The following is a 10046-nucleotide window of genomic DNA, read 5'->3' on the forward strand; positions in this document are numbered from 1 at the left end:
GAGAGAACGATAGCGCGAAGAGAACGCATACGAAAGAGAACTATAATATCGCGAGACTTAGAACGATAATAGCGCGAGAACAACGCGTGCGAGAGAGAACGAGAGAGCGCGAGAACAACGCGTGCGAGAGAGAACGAAGATATCGCGAGACTTACAACTAACGCGCGAGAGAGAACGCAACGAAGATATCGCTATACTTACAACTAGCACAAGAGAAACGCAAGGGATGGGAGCGCAAGGAGAGGCGCGTAAATAACACATTTTAAAATTAAAATATAAAAATTTATTTTAAAATGTGTGTGTGTGTGTGTGTGTGTGTAAATACATTTATGTGTGTGTGTGTGTGTATGTGCTTAATATAAAATATATAATAAAAGATATAAAATTGAAAAAATATAATAATAAAAAAAAATATAATAAAAGATAAAATTTAAAAAATATAATATATATAATAGTAATATAATAAAATAAAAATATATATATATTGGGGGATGCGCCGGACTGAGGGATGCCGCTCCTGAAACAGAAATACATTTTATTATTTTTAAATTATTTAAAAATTTATTTTAAGATACATTTTGATATATTACAAATTGAAAGATACTTACAATATTATCCATAGCTCATCTTTATATTGAGCAATACGCTCAATTTATAATTTTACGCAGGTTTGGATTCACATATCTGTTTATCCTCTCGTCGACCATTCATATACTCTCGTAAACTCTGAAATTAAACATAACTGTGAATGTTTTAAATTTATTACACATCGGTAAAAATATTTTTACCTTCAACGTTTCGAAGTCTTGCCGTAGCATATTCTCGTGCTCATATTCGAATTTGTCCATTTTTTTCGTAATTCAAGATTTTCATATAGTCTATTTCCAAAACATCGTAATGTAGTGTGATTAGGATCTTCCTCGTAGATACACGAACTTGTATCACATTTTCTAAGTGAGTTCGCATAATATTTTCGAGATTTGAGAAATCTCTTCAACGAATTTGTGCGAGGTTTTTCAAGCCGAGCTCTCGATGTCTTATAAACTGAACGATTGAAGTTTCAAGATTCTTCTTTGAAATTTGTTCCCGCTCATATTGAAGTAATTCTTCATCATCACTAGTCCGAAAATCGAAATCAAATTCCTTATCAGATGATTCTTCCTTCGCATACAATTTCTTCCATTTCTTTCTCTTCTCTCTCTCCATCTCAATTCTTTCCGCCACAACTGGATCCATCCAATAATCATCATCATCCGTATTATCATCGATGATAATAACGTCGTCTTCAGCCATTATACGTGACCAACGAAACACAAGACCAACGAAACACAGAACAACGAAAGAAATAATATTCTAATGCTGCAGACTCCTCTTCATTATATATCTTTTAATATCTTTTGTCTCATTCCAACTAGAGCATCACGTCTCATCTACCTCAGCATTTCTCTACATCTTTAGCGGAGCGTGTTGAGAAAAGTATAACTATTCTTATTCGTATGGAAGGAAAGAATTAAAATCACATATGGAATAAAAATAATTATTTATTGCACACATCGTAAAGAATATCATTTACAGCACATGTTAATAATTCGCAATCGATTAATGATTCGCTGTTAAAGACATCACTCTCGCGTATCGTTTTTACAGCATCACATACAGTAGTAATATTGTTACGTTGTAATACAGTTTCAAATTGTTTAAATTTTTCATTCACGAGATACGTATTCTCGCATAACCAATTGTGCATATGATCGATACAATTTTCAAAATTAAATAAATATAATAATGTTTGTGGTTTCATGTACAAAGAATTTTCGCATAATGTGAGTTTTACAATTTTCGATTGATACATTTCGATCGATAAATCTCCAATCCTTAATGGAAGAGCAGTCGATTGTAGAAATTGTTCAACGTCTGCTTGCTTCTACATCAACAAATTCCACGTTGAAAAAGGCAATACTATTTGATTGCCTCGATTATCGCCGAGAATCAGTTCCACGTACGATACAGCTCCAACGCTTATTCCAATGTCCAAATACTTGTACGACGTTGGGGTTAGAGCGTATCTTCTTCCAAGTATACGAGTCGCACGACGAGGCTGAATGCTATAAAATATATGAATTAGATCAATATTTAAAAAAATTAATAAATAAAATTTTTAAACGATCGAAACTTACGTGTCGCATTTTTGCTTCTTACACGGTGGAGTTTCACCGTTTCGAATCGGAACGTAAAAATTCATGTTGATTTCTTCAGTGAACCTTTCACACGTGTGATTGATTTAATACTGATCGTATTAGAATTAATATCAATTCAAATGGTATCGCAAATTGCAATGTAGAGGGGATTATTGCTGACACGACATTTTAATTTCCTCTAAAATTTTGTCGCGCCGATGTACGGCTGCGATGACATCATCCCCAGAACAAAGAATTAGCTGAATTCGTTAAAATCGAGCGCCGATGTACGACTGCTCCTGATGCAATCACGTTAGACTTTTCAAATGTACGTGACAAAACGTAAAATTTTCAAGGTTAAATTGCACATCGGAACAAAGATTTAGCTGAATGCGCTAAAATCGAGCGCCGATATACGGCTGCTCCTGATGCAATCACGTTAGATTTTTCAAATGTACGTGACAAAACGCAAAATTTTCAAGGTTAAATTGCGCATCAGAACAAAGATTCAGCTGAATGCGCTAAAATCGAGCGCCGATGTACGGCTGCTCCTGATGCAATCACGTTAGATTTTTCAAATGTACGTGACAAAACACGAAATTTTCAAGGTTAAATTGCACACGCTGTTCCGGGGAATTTTTTAAGATGAAATCATTCTAGAATGTTCGATGATATGCAGGAGACAGTATATAAATCATGATAAAGAGGCACACCCCGCCAGTATTTTCGCTAAAGTACATTCGGAACTATCATTGGAAAGCGCATTTCGCAAGTCTGATACAATATGGAGGAACAAAGTTTGCGAGAGCAATCCACATTGATTGATTCGCTGGAAGATTACATTGTGTGGGAGCAACGATGCGACCAATACATCGAGTCGTTGGAAGAGCAAAGTCGCATCAAACGACCGCGATAATCGATCAGAAATCGACAATCGCTAATTGCTCGGATCGCGCGCCTCGAAGGGTTGAAAAATTCGGTACGTGGACGTTTCGTACACGCGGGTGCCGGATGTAGCGCGCGTCAAAATGGACTTGTGTGGCGCGAGATTGATACGGCGTTCGAGAGTCGCGTATCGACTGGTGCGGTGATAAACTATAATCACATCGAACCTCGCCAATTTCTCGATGACGCCAAAGACATTGTGATAGAACATGTGCAGGACGTTATGAAAAGACACAATTGTGTGAAAGTGAACACTATATTTAACGGTGAATTCGTGGCTGGGGATAAACGCGCCAACAAAAGTATCAATACGAGAAACTATGAACTCTTTCGCACATCCGATTTACGCTAGTGGTACGAACGGCGCGTCATCGAACCCACCCTAGCGTCTCTGGAAGAGTTTCAGGAACGCGACAGCGGGTGGGCTTTGTCGCGAATACTAAATTTAACTGTAAATATAAATAAGTATAATCCTATGCGTGCGGGATGTCACATTAAATTATCGCGGGAGATTATGTTGAAAAGAGCGGTGATTAACGTACAATCAAAGGACAATGCGTGTTCCGCGTGGGCAGTGGTCGCCGCCCTATACCCCGCCGAAAGAGACACGAATCGGGAATCATCGTATCCGCATTACACGACAGTGCTGAATCTCCAGGACATTGAGTTTCCAGTGACTGTGAACCAAATAAAAAATTTTGAACTCGCCAATGATATTTCTATAAATGTGTACAGCATCGAAGACAAGAACAGCATTGTTCCGATGCGTCTTTCGCAACAGAAGCGGGACAAGCATGTCAACTTGCTGTACATTGAAGACGACGGCATTTTGCATGGATTAAGAATTTATCCCGGCTAGTGAGCTCGCAATTGAGCAAACACAACGGTCAAAGATATATCTACGATCGGTAAGTTTAATTTATATTATTTGAATAATTATAGGTTATACACTTTGTTATATAAATCTTAATTAAAATTTTTCTTTTATAGATGCTTACATTATTTTAATTCGGACGCCAAGTTGCAGTCGCATACGGTCGACTGCGAAAAGATGAACGATTGCGCTGTCCGATAGCCGAGCGATAAGGACAAGTGGTTATCGTTCAACAACTTTAATCGGAAGGAGCGACTTCCATTTGTGGTCTACGCTGACTTGGAATGCGTTCTGGCCAAGACGGAGGAAGAACAACAAAAATTGTACCAACATCACCAAGTATTTAGCATAGCTTACTATGTACATTGCTCATACGACGAATCTTTATCGGCGTACCATTCGCGTCGTAGCGCCGATTGTACAGCATGGTTCGCCGCAGACCTCAAAAATTGTATCCGAGAGCGATTACGCGCACGCCGAGAACATCTGGACGCGATTCTCCATTCGGACGCTAGGCGAATATAGCGATTTATATCTTAAAATCGATGTCATGTTATTAGCCGATATTTTTGAAAACTTTCGAGATAGTTGCATCGAAAGTTATGGACTCGATCCCGCGTATTACTATACTCTCCCCGGATACACGTGGGACGCCATGTTGAAGCATACCAAGATTACATTCAAATTACTTACCGACATCGACATGGTTATGTTCATCGAACGTGGTATACGCGGCGGTCTGAGCCAATGTTCCAACAGATACGCTCGCGCTAATAACAAATACATGCAGTCGTACGATCCGTCGAAACCATCGTCATACTTGATATATTTCGATGTAAATAATTTGTACGGATGGGCAAGTGTCAACCGTTACCCTATGCTGATTTTTAATGGGTCGACGATGTGTCGAATTTTGACGTATCATCGATCGCGCTAGATTCGCCTACGGTTATATCCTCGAAGTAGATTTAAAGTATCCGCAACATCTTCACGATACGCACACTGACCTACCGTTTTGCCCGACACGCGACAAACCACCTAGCAAGCGAGAGCTCAAGCTGCTCGCAACATTATACGATAAGAAGCGTTACGTGATACACTACCGCAACCTGCAGCAGTGTACGCGTCACGGTCTTCGCGTAACAAAAATACATCGAATTTTACAGTTTTCTCAATCTCCATGGCTTCGAAATTACATAGAACTAAATACACATTTCAGAACATTGGTTAAAAATGATTTCGAAAAAAATTTATATAAATTAATGAATAATGCGGTGTTTGGTAAAACGATGGAAAATGTGCGGAATCGTGTAGACGTTAAACTCATAACTCACTGGGACGGACGATACGGCGCAGAGGCAATGATCGCAAAGCCAAATTTCCACAGCAGAAGCGTTTTTCGGAGAATCTTATTGCTGTGGAATTGCGCAAACTCGAGGTGAAATTCTACAAACCGATTTACGTGGGTATGTGTATACTCGACATATCCAAGACATGTTTGTACGAGTTTCATCACGAGTATATGTATCGCGACAAATGCCGGGTAATGTACACCGATACGGATAGTCTCATATATCACATTGAGTGCGCGGATGTGTATGAGAATATGAAGTGTGATATCGTCAGATTCGACATGAGCGATTATGCGATGGATAATGCGTACGGTATACCGCTTGTAAATAAGAAGGTATCGGGCTTGATGAAGGACGAAAACAACGGCGTTATAATGACCGAATTCGTCGGGCTCAGAGCAAAGATGTACGCGTTACGAGTGAATGGGAAAAAGGACACGAAGAAAGTTAAAGGTGTCAAGAGTAACGTTGTCGCGAGAACGATACCGTTTGACGATTACACGCGGTGTTTAAACGAAGAAATTGAAATGACGCATCAGCAGTCGTGTATACGATTTAAACTGCACCAAGTGTACACGATCAGCGAGACGAAAATTGCTCTGAGTCCGTACGACGATAAGCGGTGTATCGTACCCGAAACCACCGATACGTTACCGTGGGGACATTATAGAATACCTTTGTAAATAAATGTATATTTTGTTTATTATTAATTGTATATTTTGTACATAACCATGTATATATTTTTATATTTTATACATTTTATATATTTTTATATTTTAATAAATTTTATATTTTTTATACACATATTTTATATATTTTAATAAATATTTATAATAGATTATTTTTTATACACATATTTTATATATTTTAATAATAAATATTTATAATACATTATTTTTATGTATCCAAGAGTTGTATGATTTATCCATTCCCAACCATTTCACGTATACGTCATCACCCTTTTCCCGCAAAATTTTTTCCACGAGATATACGTCGGGATTAGCGACGCGTATAACTCGTTATAACTCGTATTCGTAGAATTCTCCAGCGACGGGATTTCCACGCGAATCTTCGGGTATGAATGTCGCGGGATTAGTTTTCTGCACCTCGACAATCTTAAAAACTTCGGTCGTCTAATTAGGTGTGAAACCTTTTTCAAAGATGGTCTTGTATTTACTCACGCGTACCGAATCGCCTACTTTAAATTTTGTCGGAGCCGCAATTTTTACGTTGCTATACACCAATTTAAAAGTTTTTCGGCGATCGCTGGAGTGACGTCGGCAGGTCTCATACCGATGGTGCGATGTTTTCGCGTATTGTACTCTGCAACGAGTTGAGATAGCTCGTCGATCTATTTGTAATTTCCATTAAACGTAAACATTTTCCACATATTGTTTTTCAAAGTACGATTGAATCGTTCCACGACCGAGGCTTTCATAACGGAATATGTCGAGTAATGATTAATGTTGTGTTTCTTCATGAGTTTCTGCACACTCGCGTTGTAAAATTCTTTTCCTCTGTCGGTTTAAAAATTTTTCGGACACCTTTTATCATCTCCAATAATCTTTGCGACCGTTTCGGACATTTCGTTTCCGTTCTTACTCTTGAGCGGTACGGCCCACATACTTGCTCAACACATCGATAACTGTGAGTATGTATTTATGACCCTTGTTGAGTCGAGAGTACGAATGCATGTCGACCACGTCTGTCTGCCACAGATCGTCGTATCCGCGTACAATGACGCGTCTTCGTGGAAAATTTCTTCTCGCCGGGGCATGTAATTCCTCGACTAGTTGTCGCTTTTCGGAGGTGTTTTTCTTCTTTCGCACGTTTGATCGAGGCATAATTAATATTGCGATATGAGTATGTCTCGTTTACTGTGCCGAGTTAGATGTTGCATATCTCAGCACATTCTTTATCTCGTCCATTATTATTCGTAGCACCTGCACGTTTGTTTCGAGCGCGATAATTTTTTGCTCAATTTCTCCCTGTCGATCTCTCAAAAGTTTATCCACGTATCGTTTGTTGACGGCGTCAGTATCAGCTTCCGGTTGCGCTACGCGTTGAATCTTGCGCGACCTTGCGTCAAAGCCGGTAGTAGTCTGGCAGAGAGGTTATCTGGTTATCGCGTACGTAATTTCTCAATAATCCATTCCATTGATAGTACAAATTATTCGACGTTCCGAGCGATAATCCAAATTTATTAATCGACATTTCGGTACCGAGAACTTTGACCGAATGACACGTATCGTCGACGCATAGTTTAATTTATAATAATGCCAGCCTCGCGAAGTTCTTCGATAATTGACAAGATTTCATTGTCGTGAGCATTGTTGCCGGCTCGACGCGAGGCGTCCAGCAATCGCAAACGATCTACCAATTCGTTGGGATCGTTCCAATGCACGTAATCGATCATGTTGTCGCTTAGCGTCATGGTGCGCGGCGCGTCTATACCTCTTCCCACCTTTCTATCGAGGAATAATGGCGCAATTATATATTTGTACTTGTATCCTTTATTACTTTTAATAGGATTATTAACTTTGTTGTCACGTTTATGCGCATTTGTTGCTTTTAATATACTTTGATATTTATACAAATCGTCTTGAGTGTATTTTTTATGATTGGGAATATTTCTAAAAATCAAATCGTAGATATCTTCGGTTCCCGTATATTTTATTCCATCGATATTTATATTATCTTCCATGTCCACATCGAAACGTTTATCACCGAGCATCATTCCTTCGCTGGTAAATTTAACACCGTAGACGTAATCCATATTCTTATTTTTATCAACACTCATGATAGCTCCTATATATTTTTGCGCTGTGGACCAAAATGATCTCGGAACGTTTTCTGACCTTCGGACGTTTCTAATTCGTGTCGGACCGATGTTACAAACGAATCGGGCGTGGTCTCGTAAATTTCTTCGACGGACGGGGATTGTTTGACGCGGTTGTACTTTTATCGGAGTAGAAACAGTAGCCATATTATAAAATTGTTTCCTTCGTTTTGATCGATTCGGTGTCGAATATATCGGCGAATCGTTTATCGGCATATTTATCCGTGCTCGCTTTATTCCTTGCTTTGACTCTTTTATTTTTTCCTCATGCTTCTCTCCGAACGTCAAACTCAATGGCTCGATTTTCGGCGCATCAGATTCCACAGTATTTTCGACAAGCTGTTTTAAAGGTTCGGTAATTGGCTTAAATTGTCTTTCCAATGCAACATCTTCCTCCATTTTACCAGTTTTCAAAGCGCGATATTTTTTGCGAATTGATTCGCTCGTTTTTGCAATCTCTCTCGCAATCTTTTCACGATCGCCGTTCATGATGCTCGATCGATGTGTCGATGACGACTGATCGCTTTACTCGATCGCGGTATCGCGAAATCATTAAATCCTCTTCTATATCGTCCATTGATCAACGTGCTGTCTTTATCAATGACTACGAAACCATATTTGCGTTGCCAACATTTCTGACACAATGCGCGGAAATCGTCATAAGACATGTCGGTATTTACATGATCGTTGTACACATGTTTCAAGTTTGTACCGTCTTGTTTAAATAAAATCAAAAGATTCGCATTGTCGCGTATAAGATGCTTAGGTATCTTGGCATACGTTTGACAAAGATAGAAACAGTCGACGCTCGAGTGTCGACCCATTGCAAAGTACTCTCATATCGTATCTTGCTTGTCGCATGCCACGTCATCAAAGATAAAGATGGAATTCGGAAGCGCCTCGCTCGGTGAATGACATCGCTGTTATTAGAGAATGTAAAATAACCAATTTCGTCTATAGGTGCTAGTAAATTTTCCAAGTATCTATATTTCGGTTGTTGAAGCGATTTCGAGTATACGTACACGTTCTCGAAACGTACACCGTACGGACTTTCTATCAAACTAATCAACACGTTTGTCTTACCGCAGTTTGAAGGGCCGCAAACGATACCGCGTTTAGTAGTCGGTAGCATGTTTCCATGCTTGCGTACTTTTTTCTCCGATATTAGTCTATCGTCGAAATTTGATACTTTGATTATCCACGATTGTCACACGAACCGCATGTTTTCTCTTTCGAATCAATTTTGCGAATGATCACGAGGGGGGAGACCTATTTATAGAGATGTCTCGACTCGAAACAGTTCAGAGTCAAAAATGTTTCTCCTTCTGTCGGATAACAGATATACATTCTCTGGCTTACCGCTGAACAACTGCAGTATATCCCAAAGATTGTTTTACTGCAAAATTTTGGTGATTACGTGGAACGATTGTGGGACAAGCTTCCAGAATATATAAAGGCTGATTCGGAGGTTCAACAATATCGTTCGTGCATGCGACATTACAATCAGCCGTGGCAGCGAACGCACATCGACGGTCCATCACCGTTAATAAAAGATTGCTACGAATGTTAGCGAGAATCGTAAGAGGTAGCGGTCTCTTAAATCGTGCGATAAACGCGCTTCCCATCGAATTATATATTCCCGGTTATCAGTTTTGCGGCCCGGGAACTCGATTAGAGAAACGATTGGCTAGAGGCAATCGAGGCATCAATCCATTGGACGCCGCTTGTCGCGAGCACGACATTGCTTACTCGCGAAGCAACGACCTCGGTCAACGACACGTCGCGGATCGCATACTAGCTGCAAGAGCGCGAGAACGCATTACCGCGAGGGATTTGACTCTTGGCGAAAGAGCAGCCGC

At 39.6% G+C, this 10046-nt stretch overlaps 1 pseudogene; it reads right to left on the minus strand.

Annotated features, from left to right (window-relative positions):
• Positions 1–582: 582 nt before the first annotated feature.
• On the minus strand, positions 583–1265 carry LOC145976049 (uncharacterized; annotated as a pseudogene).
• Between the last annotated feature and the right edge of the window lie 8781 nt (positions 1266–10046).

The sequence above is a fragment of the Camponotus vicinus genome, unplaced genomic scaffold (genome assembly GCF_025532165.1).
Source record: "Camponotus vicinus isolate PSW18456_S1 unplaced genomic scaffold, iyCamVici1.0 SCAF_1, whole genome shotgun sequence".
In the NCBI taxonomy this organism is placed as follows: Eukaryota; Metazoa; Arthropoda; class Insecta; order Hymenoptera; family Formicidae; genus Camponotus; species Camponotus vicinus.